At 39.9% G+C, this 24,303-nt stretch overlaps 1 protein-coding gene across 17 annotated transcripts in view; it reads left to right on the forward strand.

Moving 5' to 3' along the window:
- The window catches only part of MYT1L (myelin transcription factor 1 like), a 288,821-nt gene that overhangs the window by 97,132 nt on the left and 167,386 nt on the right, over positions 1 to 24,303 (forward strand). The gene's annotated exons all lie outside the window — the stretch shown is intronic.

Genomic DNA, 24,303 nt, shown 5'->3' on the forward strand with positions numbered 1-24,303 from the left:
AGTTTTGTATACCAAAGGTAACTAATATTACCCACTGTTCCTTTAGAAACTATTCAGGTTCTGTAATCTTTCATTGGTATATGTGGTCTTAGGTCGGTTTTTTTTGCTTTTTTAATGACATTGCTCTGCAGTGGCGAACTAACTGAGAGTTATAGGGTTCTTTTTATATTCTACCAACAAATAATGAATCTGTTGAGAACTCTTGCTGCTCCAGTTAGAATATGACATAAACATGGATGGAAATGAAAAGCTATATTTTGACCAACAGAGGCAGCTCTTAGTGTTTGTGCTTGTGTGTGGTGGATTATTAAAAAAAGAAGAAGCTTTCTTTGGGGAATTCTTTTCTAATTTATTTCCCACGATTTAGTACTTTAAATCTCCCAGAAAATAAAAATAAGTACAATGAGTTGACCAAATCAGAATTTGTTTACAATCACAATAATTTTTCAGAATGTTTGTCAAAATACTTTTAAGCCTTTCAATACAGATAAGCATTTGTGTTAATTCTGAAATACTAGCTCTACTTTACAATGTTTTCCAAACAACATTTTCCGTTTTTAAGAGTAGCTAAACATACCTGAGTTTAGCTGTTTTATATTGTGCTAAAATGAACCCCTTGCCCCAAAGAGAAAAACAAACATTGGTAAACATAATCTTGGAAAAATGAATCCAGTAATGTAAAAGATTTCCATCTATCCACCTATCATCCTGATTCTTACCTCACTTTCTTGGAAGTAAATTCTTTCAATTTCAGTTGAATTTAAACTGTATAGACCGATATTCTTGGCTCACTTCTTTTCTTCATTCTGTTCTAAGTGCAAAACTTTTGTGTTGCTGTTCATTTGTACCTTCTTTTACTGGAAATGAAGACTTCCATTAATAGCTCTTGGGTGTCTGAATTTTTGCTTGTGCACATGGGAGTTTGGATTGTGTTGCTGTGGATTGCAATGTTAGTGAATATTTCTACTCACTATTTAGAGAGGAAGAGAGTGCCTTGCAGTGAAGTAACCTTTTTACAACTATGAAACCAGTTATATATTGTAGGTGGCAAGTATTTGATTGGAAGAAGTTGTTGGTTTCAAACTCAGTTTATCTTGGTTATCTTTGGATGCAAAGTGTGTCAAGAGGATAATTTAAACCATGGACTAATGTAGACCATTAATGGAATAAAGGATTATGGAAAAGTGGACGTGCCACTCATGGTTCATCCAAAACTCATTCCAATGCCTCCAGTCCCAATGTTATGCATTCTGGAGCCTGGAAGGTGGGAACTAGGGTGAAAGAGTTGACTCAGCTGTGTGGCCAGGAGGAGGGGAGCTTTATAGGGCTGCATCAGCGATTTAAGGGCATGTGTTGACTATTATTATTATTAGCCACTTAATTGCCCAGGTGCTTTCTAAACAGTTAACGGGTATAAAACCAATTACGAAAAAATATAAACACACTTAATTAAAATACACAATAATTTTTTTTAAAATCTCTGTTTGATAGAATATTCATAGAAGGTCAAATCCAGTGCAAAACGTCATAGGTTTACTCCCAATAGAAAGCAGGTGTCACCATGGATGTGCATCCCAATGGATGCACGTTTCAATCAACGTTGTTAAAACTCTTTTATTTTCCATGTCATAATGATTCAAATCCCATCAGGTGTGTCTTCTTCAGCCTACACCAACCAGGTGCCTAGATGTTTTGGACTGCAACTCCCATCAGCCTAGGCCAGGGGATCTGTCAGTACCAGTCAGCATGTGCTGAGTGGGACTGATAGGAACTGTAGTCCAAAATATCAGAATAGTCAAGACTGTTCTGAAGATTTGAAGTACTGAGTATGCATGTGGCCATTCCAGTACTGTTATAATGCTGAGCATTTGTGCTAGTTAGACATTCTGTAGAGGGGTCTCATTTCCAATTAATCTTAGAAGTGTATATCTATGTGAAATATACTAAAGCCCTTCCGTCACACAGTATCATGATTGCTGTACACTTGAACATAGAATGGCAAAGTTAAGGAAGGAAATTCATGCATACAGCATTGCTTCTTAACAAGCTGCTAAAGAAAGGTAAAGAGACCCCTGACCATTAGGTCTAGTTGTGGCCGACTCTGGGGTTGCGGCGCTCATCTCGCTTTATTGGCCAAGGGAGCCGGCGTACAGCTTCCAGGTCATGTGTCCAGCATGACTAAGCCGCTTCTGGCGAACCAGAGCAGCACACAGAAATGCCATTTACCTTCCCGCTGGAGCGGTACCTATTTATCTACTTGCACATGCTTTCGAACTGCTAGGTTGGTAGGAGCTGGGACCGAACAACAGGAGCTCACCCCGTTGTGGGGATTCGAACCTCCGACCTTCTGATCGGCAAGTCCTAGCCTCTGTGGTTTAACCCACAGCGCCACCCGCGTCCCTAACAAGCTGCTAGAGAGGAACAATTCTTGATATCTGTTTTTGGACCTTGTTGTTTGAATCTAAAGACTATATATCTGGCTTTCACATGATGTATTTCAGCAAGAAGGGATGTACGTACGAACGAAAAATGTTTGAGAGGTCAGGTGGCCCCATGGGATATATGTTCTATTTACAAACCTAGCAAATCATGGGCTTAGACATCAGTTTTGCAGAGACTCCAAGGGACAGACTAGATGACTCATAAGAGGATGCCTCTGGCTCAGATGAGTCACTGCTGAAATATTTATATGACTTGCTCTCAGAATGATCCAAGTTTGCAGCCTACAGAACTGGAGCTTCTGCTTCATTCTCTCCATGACTCCTTTGTAGGACACGACAAACTGAATTTCTTCAGAAAATAGTCTTCCAAGGCTATTAGTTGCCCATGTTGCTTCTTAAGAGTAGATATTTTATTATTGTGGCACTGAATTTCTTTGTGCATATAATATATAGAATAAGCTCTTATTCTGAAAACATATACTGTATATACAGTCTTAATTGCTACGGGCTGATTTGAATATATTAAATAGCACCAGATCTGTCACAGCCTACCATTCTATCCAGTATGTAGCTTTGCTTACTCAGTTTCTTGACCTGTACATTAAGGCAAATATTATGAATGTTGTGAAGTTGGTTTATGCCTTCTGGTGGTTCTGTCATTGCAAGAATGAGGCTACAGTGTATCAGGCAGAGGGCCTTCTTGGTAGTCGTGCTGACCCTGTGGAAAGTCCTCATGTCAGATGTCAACAAAATAAACAACTATCTGACTTTTAGAAGACATCTGAAGGCAGCTCTGTATAGGGAAGTTTTTCATGTTTGATGCATTACTGTGGTTTTATAATTTATTGGAAGCTGCTCAGAGTGGCTGAGACAACCCAGTCAGATGGGCGTCATATGAATAATGTATTATTATTATTATTATTATTATTATTATTATTATTGGCTTACTTGAGTTAATCAACTCAAGTAGTGAATTTTCTTGTGTGTGTTTTTTGGTGTGTGTGTGTTTTTGGGGAAAAAAAAGGTCTGATGGCTTATTCTTTCAGTGGAAGTTCTGGTATAAGTTGAGCTCCTTTCTTAATAACTGCTGAGACTATGATATAAGTGCACCCATTCTAGTTACAGCTTGCAATTGAAGACATTCATGGTGAGCTGTATCTGAGATTAAATCTGTCCTTCAAGGGGGAAGGTCTTATATGAGAACTCTTAGATACTCTGAAGGAAAAATCTATACTAAACAGTTCCATATCAATATCATGATGCTCTAAGCTTAGGCACATGGAGATAGAAAGGTGGTCTTGAAGCTTGGGGGCCCCTGGCCAACAGCATGTTGACACCATTGTCACAACATATGGACTGGCAGCCCAGCTGTTACCAAGCCAAGGTCCTTGTGTTGATTTGTAAAGCCCTGGAAAACTTAGGTGTAGGTTATATCCGAGCTCGATTACAGAGATGTATAACTATTATAAACAGATAGTTTTTATGAATAGTGGTATATAAAAAGTTTTAGAAATAAAATGAAAAATAAATAAGTAGCAGAAAATGTATTCGTTATTTATATTTATTTATAAGATTTCTTATTCATGCTTAATCTTAAGGTCCTAGGCCATGTTACAACAATATATTATACAAGTATAAAAAGATAAAACTGAAAAGATATTTGAAAATGGCTGTCATATCTCCTCTCAGCCTCCTCTTTTCCAGTCTAAAAATACCCAGCTCCTTCAACCATTCCTCATAAGGCTTGGTTTCCTGACCTATGATCATCTTTGTTTCCCTCTTCTGCACACATTCCAGCTTGTCAATATCCTTATAAAATTGTGGTACCCAGAACTGGACACAGTACTCCAGGTATACATATAAAGATGGCTGCAGACATACCACAAAGATGGCAGGTTTATATTAGTCACTGACCATATACACTATTTTTTAAAGTGGGATTTTTTTAAAAAAGAAATGTTAGTAGTATTAATATATTTATGTATTTCTGTCACTGAATTATTCCTTCACTTTTCTCCCACTACTCTTCTCAGAGTCTCCTGCTCTACCCTGTTGTTAATCTTTCTTTCTTTCTTTCTTTCTTTCTTTCTTTCTTTCTTTCTTTCTTTCTTTCTTTCTTTCTTTCCATCTTTCCATTTTCCTGATTCCCCCTCCCCCCCCCCAATGTAATCTTTGGAAGTATACACCTTACGTACATTGTGTATAGAAAACTAAATGCAGGTTTCCTGAAAAGGAAATACAGTATTATATAAATCAGCACTACAGCAGGGAAAGAGACCCTACACTCTCTTTCCTCGTGGTATATTGTGGTTTCAGAAATGAGGCACCAGGCTCTTAAAAATTATTGTTCACAGACAACATCTCAGCACCCTTAGCTACTCTGGCTGTTTCAATCTCATGAGACCGTCAGCTGTGATTGATCACACAGACTCTGCTGATGTCAGCGGGCTAAAGAGAGCAGTTATGTTCTATCAGGGCAGGGTCAGACAACACACCAATAGGAATTAGAAGAAGGAAATGTTTCTAGTGCTTTCAGAAAGACATAGCTTTTAGCCCACCAGCAAACATGATCCTTAAATCATTTTTAAAATCTTGTAGGTTATAAAATCAAATTAAACTCTTCTCTCTTGATGGCTATGGAATGTCCTTGCTGCACAGAAAGCCATAGATGTAAATCTGTGTGTTTTGAGGGAAGTATACAATTCCAAGGATATATATTTTTTAAAGAAAGCTGTTGCTGCTGATACGGTTGGCAATTTGCACAGTAGACATTAATTAAAACACTTCTCAGCAAGCAAAATAACACTTCTTAGCTTTATTAAGTGTATGTTAGAGGAAATTATTGCTTCTCATATGTTTTCTCAGCCACTGTTTCTATTTTGTTCTTTGGAAGTGAAATAGCCATATGCAGGAGAATATAAGTAGTTGCTGTATCTCCCTAGCTAGTACTGTGAAATATTCTAAGACAGAAAAAATGGGTGTCTGTCCTGTTCTTTCTTCTGAGTTATGTATATGATTCTGCAACTTACATATTTCCACAGGATTTATGAAAATTTCCTTGTAATGTGGCACACCACAGAGATTCTGCTCCTTTGAAACAGCTGAAATACCAACTTTCTGCCGCTGCAGATTTTCTGCCCTCTCCATTGTTGTGAAATGCTATGGTGATCCTACTCAAATCCCATATTTGGAATTATTTAAGATATAGGAGCCCTGTTCCTCTCTCACATTTGATCACTCTGGTTACATATTTTCTCTGTAAGAGATTAAAGTTCCTTCAGTTGGGATGGCCAATAGATTAAGAGAATCCAAAGGTTATATAAACAGGCCCAACCAAATGATGAGACAGCCGTGTGGATTACCTCAAACCTAGAAAATGTTTTCTCTTTAAGAATCAATGCAATAATCTGCCAAAAAAATGGTTCGCCAGGTCCTTGGGACTATGGATCTGGATCTTGCTCATCCTTTTGCTTGTATTAACAAACCTATTGTTTATTTTTGACAATCTCAACTGAAAAGGCAGCAGCAGTACTTTGAAAGATGGTAACCTCCAAAAGCTCACTGAAATAAAACTGGGACATATATGGGGTTTTTATGCTACAATATTATTCTCAGCATATGTAGATTTTTTTTCAGTGCCCTTGTTAATTTAATGAACTGCGTTGTGAGCCTAAATGAAATTCGGGAAAGAAATTTGGCTGGTCTAAGCCAGCTGATAAAATTAACTAATTCCGTGTTACAAATCAAGCTAAAATTGTTGCCATAGCTGAGAAACAAATCTCTGGTTCTGCCTTGAGCTGTCAGTGAGATTTAGATCTATTTGAGGTCAGAATTTCGCCTTTGGGCAGCTGCATGTCTTAGGGGACAAGGAACTGCCTCCTTCATTGCATGACCCACATAACAGTCTCTGTTGCTCTCATATTGCCAGCCCAGGTCTGTTTCTTCCTAATCCTGGAGAGTAAGGAAAGGACACTGGAGGAAGGATGGCAGAAAGAACTTAAGGTGTTTGCTTCTTAGAATACAAATTCTCAAGTAGCATTATGATTTTAACATCCTAAAAGGGTTGGTCCTCTTTTTCTGCATGATTAAAATTCTGCGCAGAGGGAGAAAAATACAGGATGGATTCAAAATACCCATCAATACTGTACCTCCTGTAGATTCATGCAGCATTATGATTCATAACCTGTAGTTATACTTCTGACAAATCCACAGCTAAATAGCTTTCTGTATTGTATTTCCAAGTGGAGAATCCATTTATTTATATACAAAGCAGCCTTAGATAATGTTAAAGCATCAGCTTACAGAGAACATGTTTCAGTACCGTCCTCTGCAGCACTTTGCAGGTCTCTACACTTTTATAGGGCGCATCCTCCCTTTCTTGGAAGGAAATAACATCTCCAAACTTTCTGTGTTATATAAGCCAGGAGTGGCTAGCCTGTGGCCCTCCAGATGCTACTGGATGTTGCTACCGTTGTTCATGGCTATTGGGCATGTTGGTTCAGACTGATGGGATTTGTAGTCCAACATATGGAAGGCCACAGGCAAGCCACCTCTGAAGCAGTGGGTTTAATCCAGCAGAGTCATTATATGAGCTGAACGACTTCACTTGGAGACCAGAACTCGTTCCCTTTGCCCCCACCCCCACTTGTCTGGTTATAGGATTAATTCTGCTGTGCCGCATTATATCGAATCTTCCTTGTATTTCATTTGCTCATTCTCATCTGAAAAACAAGGGAGGACCAGAAAATAATGCCTAACTTTCCAAATGTTATCTCAGGATCTAGAAAGCCATTTACTGTGATTAAGAGTGATGAGCCTTATCCTGCTTCCCTTACTCCTGTGGGAAAGCCCACATTGATTTTCACATTAATCAGTGCCAGGGAATGCTTGACAATCTGCACAAGATCATCCTTGTGGTATGTGTGCTTCCAAAATGCCTGCTGATAGATTTTTTGCCTCCAGTTGGTCGTGTGAGCTTGGAAGGCTTTCGAGTTTGCCCTGCCCTGCCCAATGCATACGTGACTGACATACCAAATAAACGGCAACGACAGAAAATGAAATTAAATAACAACAATAAAACCAATTTGTTTTTGCCTTTTCTCACAGAGATTGAATCAGTTGTGCTTTGCTGGAGATGTTTACCATGCAACACATGCCTTTCCTCTGCTCATTTACATGCACTTATGTAAACTTTTTCAAGGCAATTAATCTTTTTTAGTCTGATCAGGAAGGAAGGATTCCCCAGTGTGATCTGGAGTCAGGCATTGACTGCTGTGTTGTGAAGGGCAGGCCAGCCTTTGTTAACTAAATAACAGCTGTGGTTCTTTATGCAGTACTTGAAAATACACAAAATATATTATTGTATTTACTTTTCGCTGCAAATATGCAAGCCGCTTAATTTCAGGAAGTCCATGAGCTGTTTTATGCCTTTGTAAAGATGTACTGGGGTCCATAATCGTCATGCATCTGGTTTATAAGGTTTTGAAGAAATAAAGCTTAGTATTTTTGCAGCTCATCAGATACTAAAATAATAGACCAACATACCTTTTGCATTTCCCAGAGATGAAGTCTGTAGATCTTTTATCTTTTAGGATATTAATTGATATTACAACATTGGTTTGCATGCATATTTCAGAGTCTGGCCCTAAAGAAGAGGTATGGCATATAACAGTTTGCCCTGAGAGAGACTGTGTAGGTAACATGAAGTCAAGGGAAGTTTCCTCCAAGTCTCTGCCATATCTACAATCATAGCACACACTGGGGTAGCATAAGAGAAATGGCCGTTCTTGGATTAGAATGCTTCTACACAGAAGTGCGAGAGTGAGAGAGATGCCCAAGAGCTTTCCATGTTATAGTTTTAAGTAAGGGGTCTAGGAAAAAAAGTGTCCACTGTATTGCTACCGAGTTGGCTTGCGTTTGGGAAAACCTGTGTCCTATTCTACTCCGCTGCCCTCATTCAGCCTTCCTCTTATATAACTGTCTTTATGCCCTATGGGAAACTACTAGTCATATCCCAGAATGCATTTCTCATGCTTAAGCAATTACTAGTAGTAGCAACACATGTGGGTCTCCCTGTCTTTGTCTCCATGATCACGATATGGCAGCCCAGATGTATACAGAAAGAAGAAATAATAATAATAATAATAATAATAATAATAATAATAATAATAATAATAATACCTTTATTGTCAATGTGCAACCTGTGAAATCTGTGAAAGCACTTAAGGTGCACATCATGGGGCAAAGTTATATTTAAAACATGGTGTGGTGAGTCTGTGGTACCTTTTTACCCTTGCAGTTTAAACTTGCAATCTGCAACTACCTGCAAGTGGAATGTGGGTGTGATTTACCTTGCTGCTGGTAATCTCCAGATTGTAAAAACTGGGTCGCTCTCTGGGTTTTCCGCTCAGGCATAGGGTACAGTGCCAAAGTTGAAAGTGTGAATCTCTCTTTTTTTTACTTTGGTCGATAAGCTAAATTTCAAAGGAAATGGTGGTCATTGTCCAGTGAAGGACAAAAATCGGAAGGGGTCTGTTCAGTGATTGGTGAGTGGTCACAAATAACCTTCGATTTATTCCTTCCTTTTTGTCATGATTCATATCCCTTCACTTGTTTTTATTCAGTATCTATCTTTAACACTCATGTCCTCCAGTGTCCCAAATTCCGTTCTTTGGGAAGCTAGTTCATTTTTTAAATAAAAAATTGTGCATGTAACTATATACTTCGTATGGTATATACTGGATGTGTGTCTGTAATCCTAACCAGATATCTGATGGTTAAAACCACACCTATAAATCATTTCACTGCATTAACCTTTTCTTAGTATGGTTGTATAATGGCAGTCCAACATGCATGGCTTTACTATACAAGTAGAGACTGAGCAAGTTTTATCAAATTACACAGGTGAAATGGCAGTTCTATGAAATCTATGCACTGCAATAATCCAGCAGAACATGTAATTTGCTTCCTAGTGACATCTAAAGCCTATTTCATGTCATCCCTGTTTCCTGCCTACACAGAAAGCATGTGTGTGAGTGTGTGCTTTCTGTGGAGCTAAAGTGTAACATGAAGCAGCCCTTAGATGTCACTCAGGCCACTTGAGTAAAGCAGACTGTATTGCACATTGCCACTAGATAGTAAACTGAATATTCTGCTATATTGCAACCATGGCAACAGTACTATATTTTTTTAAAAATCAAGGACAGTAGTTGTGGTGAAGAAATATAGACTCCTGATTTATATTCAAATATAAATTAGGAATTGCTTCTTTTCTTTCTGGATGCAAGTGAATTATTCACAGTCAGAATATGTTGGAATCAGTATGAGAAGCAACCAAAAACCCAGAGATTTAGGTCCTGTTCAGCATAGAATCAGTGAAATAATGCCATATATTTACTGGAACAAGCTCATCTCTTTAAACAGAAGTGTGAATATTGATGATAAAAGACTATGGCTTTTGTGAGGATTGTACTAAGAAGTATTGTGATACTACCAGAGAGACTGGGGGTTTTCTTCTTCTCTTTATTACATTCATTTTCCGATGTCTTATTGGAAAACATTGGAAAAGAGATGTAAAAGATAATAAACCTCTTCACTTTGTGAAGCTACAGATTAATTTCAGAAATCTCTTAAAAGGAAATATTAGTAGTAGAAAACAAATGGGCGTGCTATCAAGCTGCTATTATTGGCTGTGAGCCCTTAGCTGAAACATCTTAGCCCAAGTAGCTCAAGTTACAACACTCTTGACTAGTTGTTGTTGTTTTGCAGTATCTACCATGGGAAGAATGAAGAGAAACTGGGTTGGATCCAAAATCTCATGTGTGGAATTCAACTCACAAAAAGGGAATTCTTGGGACTGCCTGAAAATATGCTTTGGGGTGTGGTGTGGTGGGGGTAAGGACCCTTCAGAACAGTGTAAGATCATCAAAACCATGGCGGGAAGCCTTCACTTTTGGATTATCTTTTTGACAGTGGAACACCCATAAAATTATTATCCTCCTACCAAAGCTGATAGGATGTGAATGTGTAAGGCAAACAGTTCACCAAATCTTATTGGTAAAAATAATAAAAGGGGAGAGTTGAATTGTATTCAATATCTAAATTGTGCTTTATTTTATGAACATTCCTTTTTAAAACCCTTGTGAGACTTCAAGAAGATAGGAAGAAGCTTGAAAAGATTATTACAATTCTGTGAGTATATCACACACATACACAAAATGTGTCCAAGCAATACAAAGTGCAAATAGTAGTAGCTCGGATTGCCTTAATAACATCAAATGACTGAATACCACATTCATTAGTTTCCATGCTCGGTAAGCTTCTTTTGCAGTAGATTGCCCGATTTTTGTGTTTTTATTTTGTGTATTTTTTATATTTTTGTTTGTACTGGCTAGGTTGGAAATTGGAAGGAATTTGGTGATCCTCGTCTTATATGTCACACTCACCCTAGAAAGTGGTTCTAGGAGAACATTTCTTCACCTCATGCAGTTTATTATGTGAGGTGCTGCAATGTTCCTTTCTGTTTTTTGTGTGCTTAAACATCTATGGAACATCTACCAAGAGAGGTTGTCCAGAGATTCGGATTGAGGTGCTATCGGTATGGTGTCGGTTGTGGACTAAATGAGGCAAATCAACTGAATCTCAGACCAGACAGATGGTGGGCAGTTAATGGTAGATCATTTGTACTCGGCTCCCCTTGAAAAGGTGTGCTTCTCCTGGATTTCCAGCTGTTATCTTTTTATTAGAGTTGCCAATAAAATTAAATACATTTTTGTCTATATTAAGTTTTAAATATGCATAAATCTACATATGAAGAAAATAACGATTTCAAGTGGGAAATGTCATTTTAAATGCCATTTAAATTTAGACAGGGGTGGGGCAGGGAGAAGAGAGACAGAGAGACAATTTTTCAGAATCTTAGAGCATTAAACAATGGGGGGGGACATAGGGTTATATTTAGCTGATGTTGTTGCCAAGAATGGGTTCTTTGTGAAGGCTAACTAGACCAATGATTTAGTCTCTGTTAAACAAAAAACCCTCAGCACTATACTCCCCCTTTAAATACAGAAACTTTGCACCTTCCCTAATAAAGCACCTGCCTCCTGAGTTCTTGCTTTGTATGTTCAGCTTTGTCTGCCTCCAAGGGGGGACTGGCAGGGGTTAAGGCAAGGGAGACTTTAAAAGACTGAGGTGTAGTATCTTCCTTCCAATATTAGCCAACACTTCTAGGTCACTCTGAGACTTTTGTGGGAGAAAGAACTCATAAACTGAATAAACAATACTTGCTTCTAACAATAGATGCAACTGCCTCTGCAGGGGAAAAAAAGAGCCCAGCAAATAATATAAAGGTAGATGTGTTTAGAGGTTTTCCCAACCATAGTCAGCCACCCCACCCCAAAATGCACTTAAATAGTGCCTACTTGCTAAATTACTGAGGCTGATTACTGGCAACATGCCAGGCAAGTGTGCCTGGCTTTTCAGATTTGCTTCCACCTCCCTCCTTCTCCGCCAACCAGAAATTTCAGGGTCCACCATTCATGACAGACTATTTTCAAACAGGCAAAGTGCTTTCCATCCCACCAAGTCCCAGTAGCATCACTTCCATCTAGGTCATAGTTGTCAACTTTTCCCTTTCCTTGCGAGGAATCCTATTCGGAATAAGGGGATTTCCCTTTAAAAAAAGGAAATGTTGACAGCTATGAGCTAGGTTGGAAGAGGAGATTGATTGATTTATTGAGTGAGTGAGTGAGTGAGTGATTGACTGATTGTACTTTTAGACCAGGTGTCATTGTGTAGGACCCTGGGGTGATGTGCAAATGACAATAGGAGGCACAGCACCTTAGAAATACAGCTGGGTTGTGTTGGCCAAGATGCAAAGCCTTGGAAATGCAAGTGGGCTTATGTGTCTGTGTGCAAGGGAAACTCACTCAATTTACTGGGCTCTTACTTTTTTTTCAATAAAAAAGGTGGAAAGGGGGGGAGGGAGGAATCAATGGATAGGGTAGATTAAATTGATGACTGCTGTTGCTCTCTAGTCCCTACCAATGGAGGAGTGATGCAGTCACATGCACTGACATACTTGCTCGTTCACGCTAAGCCACAGTTTGGCATAGCATGAGGTGTGAACCAAGCCAGTGGTTCCATCAGCCTCTAGGATGGGGACATATACCAACTGCATTATGTTAGGCTAGCTAGGGAATCATCACCATGAAACTTGCTCCACAGAGAGTGTTTGTTGTTTAGATTGGTTATAAATCATTTGGGGTGAGGGACATGGGTTTTGTTCCCTGCATCAGTGATATTTTATCAGAATCTGCTATAATGTATTTGAAATTCTTATTTATACTGTTTTGGTTCCATCATATTTTATTGTGTCATGTGGTTTGGAGCTTGTGGTTTTATTTGTTGCTGCCTTTGTGGAGATTAGCCAGGAAGGATAGAAATTGGGGAAATATACTTTGTTGCTTTGAAGGAAAGCGCAGGAGATGATCAACTGGCTACGTTCCATTATTAGTTAACTGTTCACTCTGAAGATCCTTTCTGAACATTCCTGCTTGTTATTATTGTTTTGTTGGCATTCGAAGTTCTCTGATTGTGTTTGCAATATTGTGATGGTTTTGACCATACTATAGAACTTGACTATGTATCTAAAAAGATACCTTAGCCCAAGTCCTTAGAATTTTTTTAAAAAACAACAACAACAACAACAACAACTACAACTACAGAGAATCTCCATAGATGTATAAGCATAAGAATGGTCTTAATTCAATTAAAAATATATGGAAGCGGCTGTGGCATTGAAAGCCATGTAAGACACTGGAAGCTGTGAAAATTGGCTCCACAAGCAGTTAGCTCATGCAGCAAGAGATGAGCTGAAATGCAGAAGCCAATTAGCAATAAAACCTTTATGCAGAGTTAAGCTGCAGGCATTGGGGTAGCCAACCAGGAGATGGAGAGTATATGCAAATGAGTCCTCTTTCTCAGACCACATGAACTAATTCTACTTTTCCCCCCTCTGTAAAATATCCTGCAGCCTCTGCCTTACCATTTATAATGTTATATAGTTAACAGTATAGCATGGAAGCTGGTAAAGAAATGTTCATAGCCTCACCTTTCTGAGAATGCATGCCAGACTGTACAGTTAGGAATCTAGGGGAAAGCAAGAGAACTCTGCTCACCAGTGTAAAATCAGATAAGATAATTTATTGGAATGAGAGTGCAGTTGCTGTGGATTTCCAACAGAGTGTTTTGCATAGTGCTTGTTATGTTTTGGGCTCACCTAACCCAGGGGAAAGAGATATAAACACATCACTCCCAAGTGGATGAGCAATGCTCACCTGAATGGGTCCTGACTTATCTGAATTTGTTTCTGATTCAGTGGGAGGTAACACCACTTGTTCTGTGCTCTTCTGCCTTCTGCTGTGGCTCCTTTTGCTCTTGATTACTACGATTGCCTGAGTTAGTGGGACATGGTTGTCATGGGTCTGAGTGGATACTCACCTTTTAAGTGCCACCTGAAACATACAGGAAAAAAATATCAGGCCGTTAAGCTCAACCTAAACAAAACAGACAAACTGTGCATTAATTATTATTTCTGCATCAGAAAACTTAATTCGAACCTTATTTGAAAGTCTCTTTTGCACCTGAACCTTGAATAGAACCTTGAATAGAAAATGCCACCTCAGAATAAGGGTTCAACCACAAGCACACATCCTGATATCAAGAAGTGGTGATATGATGACTCCAACCCAAATGAATCATAGGCACATAAAATATGGGGGATTCTTTCCCAGTTTGGTTTGTCTCTGTTTGGTCATAGTCTGCTCTGTCTTTAAAGGACTGGAAAGCAGCAGGGTTGCTGTTCTCTTGGTTAAGGGTGCAATCCATGCTGATTAAGAAGTACAAATTTATAACATGCTACAAATATGCCTGTTTTGTGCATCCTTCCAAGTACTATACAGGACTGTTGCCTTGGCTGCAGACCTGTTACCTTTCTTAACCTGCTGACCCAAAACTGAACTAGTTCTGGGCTTGTGCTGAACTACTTAGTGAATCTTTGTTGACTTAAACCAAGACCAAACAGGAACAGTTTCAGTCACAGCAGCTGCAACCCAAGACTTCAATGGTTTGATTCCAAGGTTTTGGCCTGGAAGATGGATGTGCTGGCATACGCTAAGGCCCATCTCCATTAGAATTAAGGCAGTGTGACCATTATGCAAAGGATGGTTAAATCACGGAAATTGACGCGGCTTTTCCTGCACCTCATTTTAATGCTTCCATTTGTACAGCAGTAAAAAACATCTCCTGCATTCTCAATGGTTATTCATGCAGATGACCCAGCCTAATTATCTGTATCAGACTTGGTGAGTCAGTGTCATGATCCACTTGCCAAAAGTTGCAGAAACAGGAAGAAGAAATAGGGAGATTAATAGATAACTATTTTGAGAAGTTCTTGTTTTTCTTTTTAAGTGCCCGCCCCCATCATATTTAAGATTTTTTGTTCACTTGACTTTGTGAGCCAGCGTGGTGTAGTGGTTAAGAGCAGTGGACTCGTAATCTGGTGAACCGGGTTCGCGTCTCCGCTCCTCCACATGCAGCTGCTGGGTGACCTTGGGCTAGTCACACTTCTCTGAAGTCTCTCAGCCCCACTCACCTCACAGAGTGTTTGTTGTGGGGGAGGAAGGGAAAGGAGAAGGTTAGCCGCTTTGAGACTCCTTTGGGTAGTGATAAAGCAGGATATCAAATCCAAACTACTACTACTGCTACTACTACTACTACTACTCTTCTTCTTCTTCTTCTTCTTCTTCTTCTTCTTCTTCTTCTTCTTCTTCTTCTTCACTACAAACAATCAAGAAAATAATAAACTCCTACAGAAGGGATATAGGGACGCAGGTGGCGCTGTGGGTTAAAGCCTCAGTGCCTAGGACTTGCCGATCGAAAGGTCGGCGGTTCGAATCCCTGCGGCGGGGTGCGCTCCCGCTGCTCGGTCCCAGCGCCTGCCAACCTAGCAGTTCGAAAGCACCCCCGGGTGCAAGTAGATAAATAGGGACCGCTTACCAGCGGGAAGGTAAACGGCGTTTCCGTGTGCAGCTCTGGCTCGCCAGAGCAGCGATGTCACGCTGGCCACGTGACCCGGAAGTGTCTCCGGACAGCGCTGGCCCCTGGCCTCTTGAGTGAGATGGGCGCACAACCCCAGAGTCTGGCAAGACTGGCCCGTACGGGCAGGGGTACCTTTACCTTTACCTTTACAGAAGGGATATAACCCCCACCTCCCCAAAGTTGTGAAAAAAATTCCTTCCATTCCCTGTTTCACTATTACAGCTTTGAGATCTCTTTCTAAATCTCATCAGAATGCCAATATGGCTTTCTCTTACTCCTTTATTTCATTTTTAAATGTTCTGAGCTATAGGTCAATAATCAACTAGTTCACTAGAGTATTTAGAAAAATGCAATATAATCTGTTGTAGTGCTCCCCGCCCCCCTGCCCAAGCCAGGACTGTGGGTTAATAGTTGAGCTCTCAGAATTCCTTGTTCATAAACCATTCTTTTCATTTTCTTTCAAATGCTAGCTATTTAACATTTTCTTCTGCTTCATGACTCTCAGTGTGGCCTTCTTATTTTTGGAGCAGAAGAGGTAACTCTCTTGCAGGCAAATCTCTGATATTTATAAATCTCATCAAATGCTGCCAGGAACTCATGTAGCTAGGAAAGACCATTTAGGGAATTCCCATTGCATGGCAAGCAGTTTGAATAAGTCCTCATTAGCTCAGCTATTTACTGACCCTCAGCAAATTCACGGACAGTTTTAGAATTGCAACACAGTCCTGAACAGTATTCTGCTTACGCATAGGTTAGTGGAGCAAATTGGTCTTTCAGTGACACAGTTACTTGAGGAATGGGGTTCTTATTGAACTATTTCCATATATCATCAAATGCCAATAATACACCAGGAACTCCAGGAGGTCTGATCCTGATTGACCATTGCTTTTACTAAGATGCATAAAGCTGTACAGTGTACTGTAACCGGGGGCGGCTTTGTATTAGCAGAAAGTTCTTCTGGTTAAGAGTATTAGAAGAACCTGGCTGGATGAGGCCCAAAGTTAATCTATTCCAATTAGCCAGATGCCTATAGGAGGGCAATAGTGCCCATCTCACTTGTGATTCTCAGCAACTGGTATTCAGCGACATATAACACAGTTGGGGCTAGTAGACATTGGTAGCCTTATCGTCCGTGAATCTGTCTAATTTTTTAAAGCCACCCAACTTAGTAGACACCACTACATTCTGTGAAAGCAAATTGCGTGTCAAGGCCCCAAGCCAGCCCCCCCCATAAGAGATAAATTCACACTGACACAGAATTTGGGTTTAAGGTTAATGGGCAAATTTTAGGCCACAACTTTATTGTTTACAGCAAATGTGAGCGGTATTGGCTTAGAGACTATATCTGACTCCTGCCCACCTTGCAGGGAGTCATGAAAGGGTAAATCACCAAAAGAGGTAGCCACATCGGGGAAACCCGCCTGCAGCTCTTCTCGATGTTCCCAGAGGCCTGACATGGCCCTAGCCCCTCAAGCGGACTTTGGACAAGATCCAGGCCCCAGATTCCTTTAACGGAATACCCCTGGACATGGAGGGGAGGGCAATGGCCAACCTCCCCCCCCCCATCAATAAGCCAATGCCTAACCAGCAAACCTTACATAGTTGTGACAATTGCTAAGAGGTAGGCGAAAACCAAGTGGCCAGTGCCAATCTGCCAAATGGAAAAATTCCTACCCGGCCCCCAGTCCAAGACAGGTGACCAACCAAAGTCCAAAGCAAGGCCAGATGACACTTAAAATAAAAGGACGGGTGGGTGGGTGTTCGGCAGTGCGAAGCAGGTGCAGAGCACACGACGCACTGTCGCTTATATACCCCGCACGATCACCCCACTCAAAGTGATTGGCCAAGGAGGCCTGGGGTGATCATGGTGCCACCACAGCATGGAAGGTCTCACTCCACTCACACCGGGGTGGGGTGGAGCTGTGTTGAGGGCCTGCCCACAACCAGGACCATCTTTTAAGATGACCCAACTTGCATAGTTCAGCTGTGTGCTGTGTGAAGAAGTGGCTTATTTTGTCGACATTTCCCATCCACAGTAAAGATGTATTTGTGCTGTATTGTCTCCTCCCTCGGTTACAACTTGCCCATCCTACAGAAGTTCCAGAAACCAGAGGTCCTTTCTAGGCGTGCACATGGGTATTTGTTTAACTGTTCAAGCACATATTTTTTTAAAAAAATAAACGTTCTGTTGGAATCAGTGGCGTAGTGTGGGGGGTGCAGAGGGGGCCGGCCACACCGGGCGCAACATCTGGGGGTTAGGGAAATCCACGGGTTAGGGGGCGCAAATCCACGGGTTAGGGGGCGCAAATCCATGGGTTAGGGGGCGCAAATTACTTGCCTTGCCCCTGGTGCTGATAACCCACGCTACGCCACTGGTTGGAATTGCACAACAACAAACGCCTACCAAAGTAAGAGTTTCAGACATGTTTCATAGGAGAGCAAAGTGGTCATTAAATAATAATAATAATAATAATAATAATAATAATAATAATAATACATGTCTCTTTTAATTTACCAGTTGTGTACATAGCAGCAATGTTTTTTTAAAAAAATTCTGCATGTGTCACACCCAGCGCTGTCTGTTATCACTACTATTTGCTCAATTCCTCAGATTCCCTTCCTGCCCCACATCTTCTGCTGTGATGACAGATGCAAAGAATTCATCCAGCTTTTCTGCAAACTCTTTTTCCTCCTTTTGACTGCCTTGTCGTCCAAAGGTCCAGCCATATCCCTAGCTGGTTTCCTGCTTTTAATAGATTTTTAAAGCATTTTTCTTAACCTACCCAGGCTCCTGGTTTCATGGTTTCTCAGCATGCCTAGTCTTAAATGTGTGTGACACCAACCTTTGAAATGTGTGACACAAATCTCGCTCAGGAGAAGCAACAGCCCCAATTTTTCAAGAAAAGTAGTATGAAGTAATGCAAAATTCAGTTGGCTAACTTTCAGTTACTTTTTCCTTCTTTAATAAACCTGCCTTCATGTCAATAATTTACTATAATGAGCAGGGCAAGAGACCTATACAAGACAGAGAGAAATTCTTTTCACATGGTGCTGGTCTCCTGCAAGTAACTCTGACTTGTCATGGAAAACTTTCCTACTCATCTCTTATCAAATCCCTGTCTCCACTGGGCATGAAGGATGGTGAGGTAGCAGATTACTTATTCCCTATGCTCCTAGTAGCTTTGGGGCCTGGGGTGAAATAAATACAGGACTAATTGAGACATATCTTTGTGAAATCAAGTAGGTTCCAGTGTTTAAAGCAAAATGCATAAGATGAAGGCACAGGTTGTTTTCTTAAAAAATAATTACTACTTTTATTATAGTTTTTAACAATACAAAATAGCATTCAAGACAGAAATGAAAAAGGAGAGTTGAAATAGGGAAGGGATTCAAAGATTAAGGTACTCTGACCACATAAACTAGAAATACAAATATATTGGGTTGTGGGTTGTGATGTATATGTCTCAAGAAAAGTTGACAAACAAAACGTTGGCCACTGTGTACTGATAAATTTCTCCCCAGCTGAGTAATGTTCCCTATGGTCTAATGATGTGATGCTATATATTACTATAATATGATCCTTCTTTCTCTATAAGCAAGTATTAGCTTTCAGATTTTTTTTTGGAACATGACCATCGATTCCCAACTCTGGGTTGTGAACTTCTCAAGTCATTTGGTTGACTGCTGATGGATAATGAAATAGAGACAATTAATTCCTGGCCAAATGAAACAATATAGATGTCAGGAACAATATATTACTGTAATATAACGTAATAATATTTACTGTTGCACAGTAAAACAATTAAACAAGATCAAGTATTTTATCTCTTGGTGGATAATTTCAGGGATTCACACCAAAACATTAGGAGTTGTAATTATTGCAGCATTTTTTCAATATTTGGGGATTTTTGATTCCAAGTCTGTTTAAAGGGATATGTGAGCATGACTCCTTATTTAGGCAAGCCTAAATTTGATTCTGCTCTGGAGCAGTTAATCCAGTAATTGTCATTTATATGCCACTGAAGAAGAGCTCAGGGCTGAAATTCATCTGGCAATTGGAATTGTTCATGGTGATTAGATTTTTGTTTCTACTTTGCAATAAAGACATGGTTTTGTTGTTACCTTTTTTACTTTTTAAAAAAAACATTTTTGTGTTTCATTTTTCAATGATTGACTGTGTTATAGTAAATTGAGTAAAATTTTTTGCATTCTGTACTGATACATTGTGTCTGGTTTCTGCATTATTTTGTTGGCTGCCAATAGAAACAGACTGCTAGACCTAAGTGGAGAAGCTAGTTTTTATGAAGATTGTCTGAAAGAGGTTCCCTTCTCCATAACCACTGCTAATAATATTTGAGATTTGGCATGCCTAGTCCCTTACATGTACATGTTTTTAGAGGCTACTTTATTTGTTTCCTTCTGGTTGTAAAATCATTCAGTATCTGTTGCCATTTCCCAAAATTTGCTATGGGACTTGACACCAGGAGCACCTGAAAGAGGTACAGAAATCTTCCAAGGACTGACCTCTTGATAGCAGCTGTTCTCCATAGTCTATGTTGAGGAAGCTTTTGCATCATAAATTAAATGGAACTGTGGGAACCTAGGGAAACTATGCAGTTTCTTTTCCTAGAGATAGTTCAGGAAAAATAGAAAAAGAAGAAAACATTTACAAATAATGATTTAATTATGCTAAGATTCAGCGCAGCATTGTGATCTCCATGCTACTGAACTTCCTTACATTTCCATTCTAAATGTTATATATCGCAATGAGTAATCTTCCATGGAGAAGTACTATAAAAATTGTCCTCCATTCTAGGTTGCTTGTTGAGATTGCCTTCTTATCCCCCCTGCAAACACACACACACACACACACACACACACACACACACACACACAGAGAGAGAGAGAGAGAGAGAGAGAGACCTATCCCTTTTGAGTGAGTCATAGTGCTGAATAAAGTTGCAGAACATTTCATTTTTATTAATGTATTAATAATTGAATAGCAACAGCTTGGTAGTCTGTGAGATATTAGGAGGCCTTCTATACAGCCAACAATTTAAAGATTAATTATAAATAGAATCAAAAGAAAAGTATAGAGAGTTCCTGGTCCATATTCTGTCTTTAATTTCTGATTTATGGATATGTGGCAAACCCCCTTATTCTTATGTAGCTCAACAGTGCCATCTAGAGTGTCTGCAATCAGTTTTGGGGGAAGTTCACAACAGACATCTTGCCTTTCCTTCCCCAATAAACATTTCTAAAGTTATTCCTTTTTCCCCTGCAAAGACTTATTGGCTAGCACTGGCTACCTCTTTTGACCTGTAAGTGCAGAGTCATTAAGAACAGGAACCAACCTGTAATTAAATTTCTGATTAGCCATGCACATCAGTGATGGGAGTGGATCTCAAAACTGGGCCAAACAATAATCCAACACCACCAAGGGGCAGGTTAAAAATGTGAGGCTTTGCTCTCACTTTCTATCTTCCTGTATATACAGTATCTATATAGGAATCTATATAGGAATATTTTTGATTTTCTCTCAAAGCACTCTACATGTGCTCTGAAACTCAAGACCTCAAGCAGGTAACATGTACCGTATTTTTTGCTCTATAAGACGCACCAGACCACAAGACGCACCTAGTTTTTGGAGGAGGAAAACAAGAAAAAAATATTCTGAATCTCAGAAGCCAGAACAGCAAGAGGGATCACTGTGCAGTGAAAGCAGCAATCCCTCTTGCTGTTCTGGCTTCTGTGATAGCTGCACAGCCTGCATTTCCTCCATAAGACGCACACACATTTCCCCTTACTTTTTAGGAGGGGAAAAGTGAGTCTTATAGAGCAAAAAATATGGTAAATAGCTAAGTTAAAGTCTGTGTGTCATTGTTTCCATTCCTCTTCCTTTCCTCCCCCCCCCCCAAATATTTCTGTTTCTTCTGTACTTTGAGAAAATGAAGGTAAACTCTTTATCCCTCCCTGGAAAGACTAGTGTATACCAGGAAGTGCATCCTACTGTGAAACTACACTGGAAATGCAAAGCTGCCATCAAGGTGGCATGAATCTAGGTTGTCATCTTATCAATCTAGCAGTCCAGCAATTAAAACCTTTTAATAAGGCAATGCAACTAGCATGTCAGTTCTATGCTGCCTGCATTCTCTTTGTAAACTATCACAGTGCACAAGGAATCCTAGAAGATATAGATTTGCTAGATATGCTAGGGAGGGGAAGTTCCTAGAAGATTCCCCTTGTAGAAATTTATACAGATTTCCCCCGCACAATGTAAATACCCCAGAATGGCATGCAGTTAAGGGAAACATATGTTGCATCATATCAGCAATAGTTTATTGAAATATTGAATCAATGATCTCATTTGTCCTACCATTGAAATTCACTGTTATCCAACAGGATTCCATAAGAGAGAGAGAGAGAGAGAGAGAGAGAGAGAGAGAGAGAGAGAGAGAGAGAGAGAGAATGTGGAAAATGTGGGCAAACATTTTCTGCTTGCCACGGACAAAGCTTCTGAGCTATGCTATGAGTAGTTGGATAGTAACTGTAAATATGAGGGACTTGAAAGGGACCTCAACAAAAGTGATTGATACCTCTTGCTTCATATATCATAGATTCATATCTTTAAGGTTTCTGTCAGTAAATTTGTCTTGGCTATAGATAGACAAAGAATAGAAATTTTAAAATGCATTAAAATAGACAAGTTGAAATATATATGGAGAGAGAGAGAGAGACTTGCAAATTCACATGAGAATTTGTAAAAATGGAGACCCTTTGAATGGGCAGTTGTCAGGTCAATGAGGTTGCACTGTGAGGACCAGGTGCGTAATGGGGTGGTGGTGCTCTTAGATGTGCCATGGTCACTAGAGGCCCAGGAGACTTCGGTGACTCAGAGCATCCATTGCCAACTTTGGTTGGTGTGCCAGCTACAACCATTTCTGGTCAGGGATGTCCTTACGTTGCTAACTCATTGTTTTAGGCTACTGTAATGTGCTGTTTGTGGGGCTACCCTTGTGCCTTGTTCAAAAGATGTGATTAATGCAAAATGCAGCTGCTAGAGTACTGTACTGGTGTACTGCATTGGGTGCCCATTACCGTAGTTACTGAGCCAAGTCCAAGGTTTTCTTGTGGGCATTTAAAGCCCAAAACAACTTGGGACCACAATACCTCCCAGACGGGCTTCCCTAATACAAACCAAGTTGATCTGCCAGTTCTTCCAATGATACCCTGTTGGTCACTCCACAAACAGCAGATTACCTCTTGTTGACAATACAGAAGTAGGCCTTTTTGCTGATAGCACTCAGTCTCTGGAAGTGCCCTCCTCGCGTAATTTTGGAGAACAATACAGTAATGATCTTTAAATGTGTCTTAAAAGCTCATGTTTACCTAAGCTTTCCTGGATTCTGTTGTTGTTGTTGTTGTTTAGTCGTTTAGTCATGTCCGACTCTTCGTAACCCCATGGACGCCTGGATTCTGACTCGACCTTTAATTTTGTACACTGCTCGGTTTTGATTGTGATTTACAGATGTATCCTGTTTTTAGGAAAGTTTATTGAATGCTGTTTGTATTTTTTATTGTTTATATAAATTGCTTCAATACTGTAACTATTTTAACTCAATAAATAAATAAATAAATAAATAAATAAGCAAGCAAGCAAGCAAGCAAGCAAGCAAGCAAGCAAGCAAGCATAGTTAGAAGGCTGGACAGGCAACATCTAAGGAAAATTTTCTACTTCTTTTAAAAAAATATTTATCTGCAAGTATTTCAACTTTTGCACAATAAGCCAATACATTAACTCTTTGGAAAGCTGCAAAAGAAGCTTTTGTCACCTTTTCTCTAAAGGGGGGGGGGGAATCCCTGTAGTGGCAGATACTGTCTATATCACCACTGGTGAATATACAAAAACACAAATTATAAGGAATGTTTTTATTGAAATGTAAGTTATATATTTGCTCCTTACTGAGAACTTTTTCAACTGCAGCAAGTAAGTTGCTTATATCTCGACCTGCAATATTGTGATGGTTGTCTGAATCATAGAATCGTAGAATTGTAGGGTTAGAAGGGACCCCAAGGATCATCTAGTTCAACCCCCCTACAGTGCAGCAATCTCAACTAAAGCACCCATGACAGTTGGTCATCCAGGCTCTGCTGAAACCAAAGGTGTGTTCATATGATCAGTGACACTTGCTGCATTTAATTTTGTGGGGTTTTCTACTGTGAGGTGCTCATTTTATTCCTTGCTTCATTAAAACTAGGAATATTTTAAAAATCTGGGATTCATAGTATAACTGCAATGGAACAGCTAGAGGGATGTTTGGCATACTAGCAGTTGGTTAGCATGGAGAGCGGACTACTCCTTGCACTGCATAAGTTTGTGAGAACAAAATTAAAATTAAAATTGAGATGGATAAGGAGAGCATGTTGCACAAAAAGAAAGTACAGTTTACAGACCCTGTAGCTCTCAAGTCTTTTCATATGGCTCTGTCCAAAATAAATACAGTGTTCTGTATTTATGCCAGGCAAAGAACTGTCAGTGGTGCCCTGATTCTTTGTATTTCAAGCTGGTCAGCCGGCTCGTGGGTGAGCATGTATTTCTCTGGCTCTTCCATATTTTTGTTTGAGTAGGGTGCCAAGGGGTTAATAGCGGTTCCAGTTTAGCGCATACCCATGAATGATCAGTGGTGTTCTCATCTTATGTTGGTAGCAAGCAACCAAAGCCAGGAAATATGAATCAGATTCAAAACAACACAAACATAGGTGT

The sequence above is a fragment of the Podarcis melisellensis genome (genome assembly GCF_964234715.1).
Source record: "Podarcis melisellensis genome assembly, chromosome: 3".
NCBI classification, from domain to species: Eukaryota; Metazoa; Chordata; class Lepidosauria; order Squamata; family Lacertidae; genus Podarcis; species Podarcis melisellensis.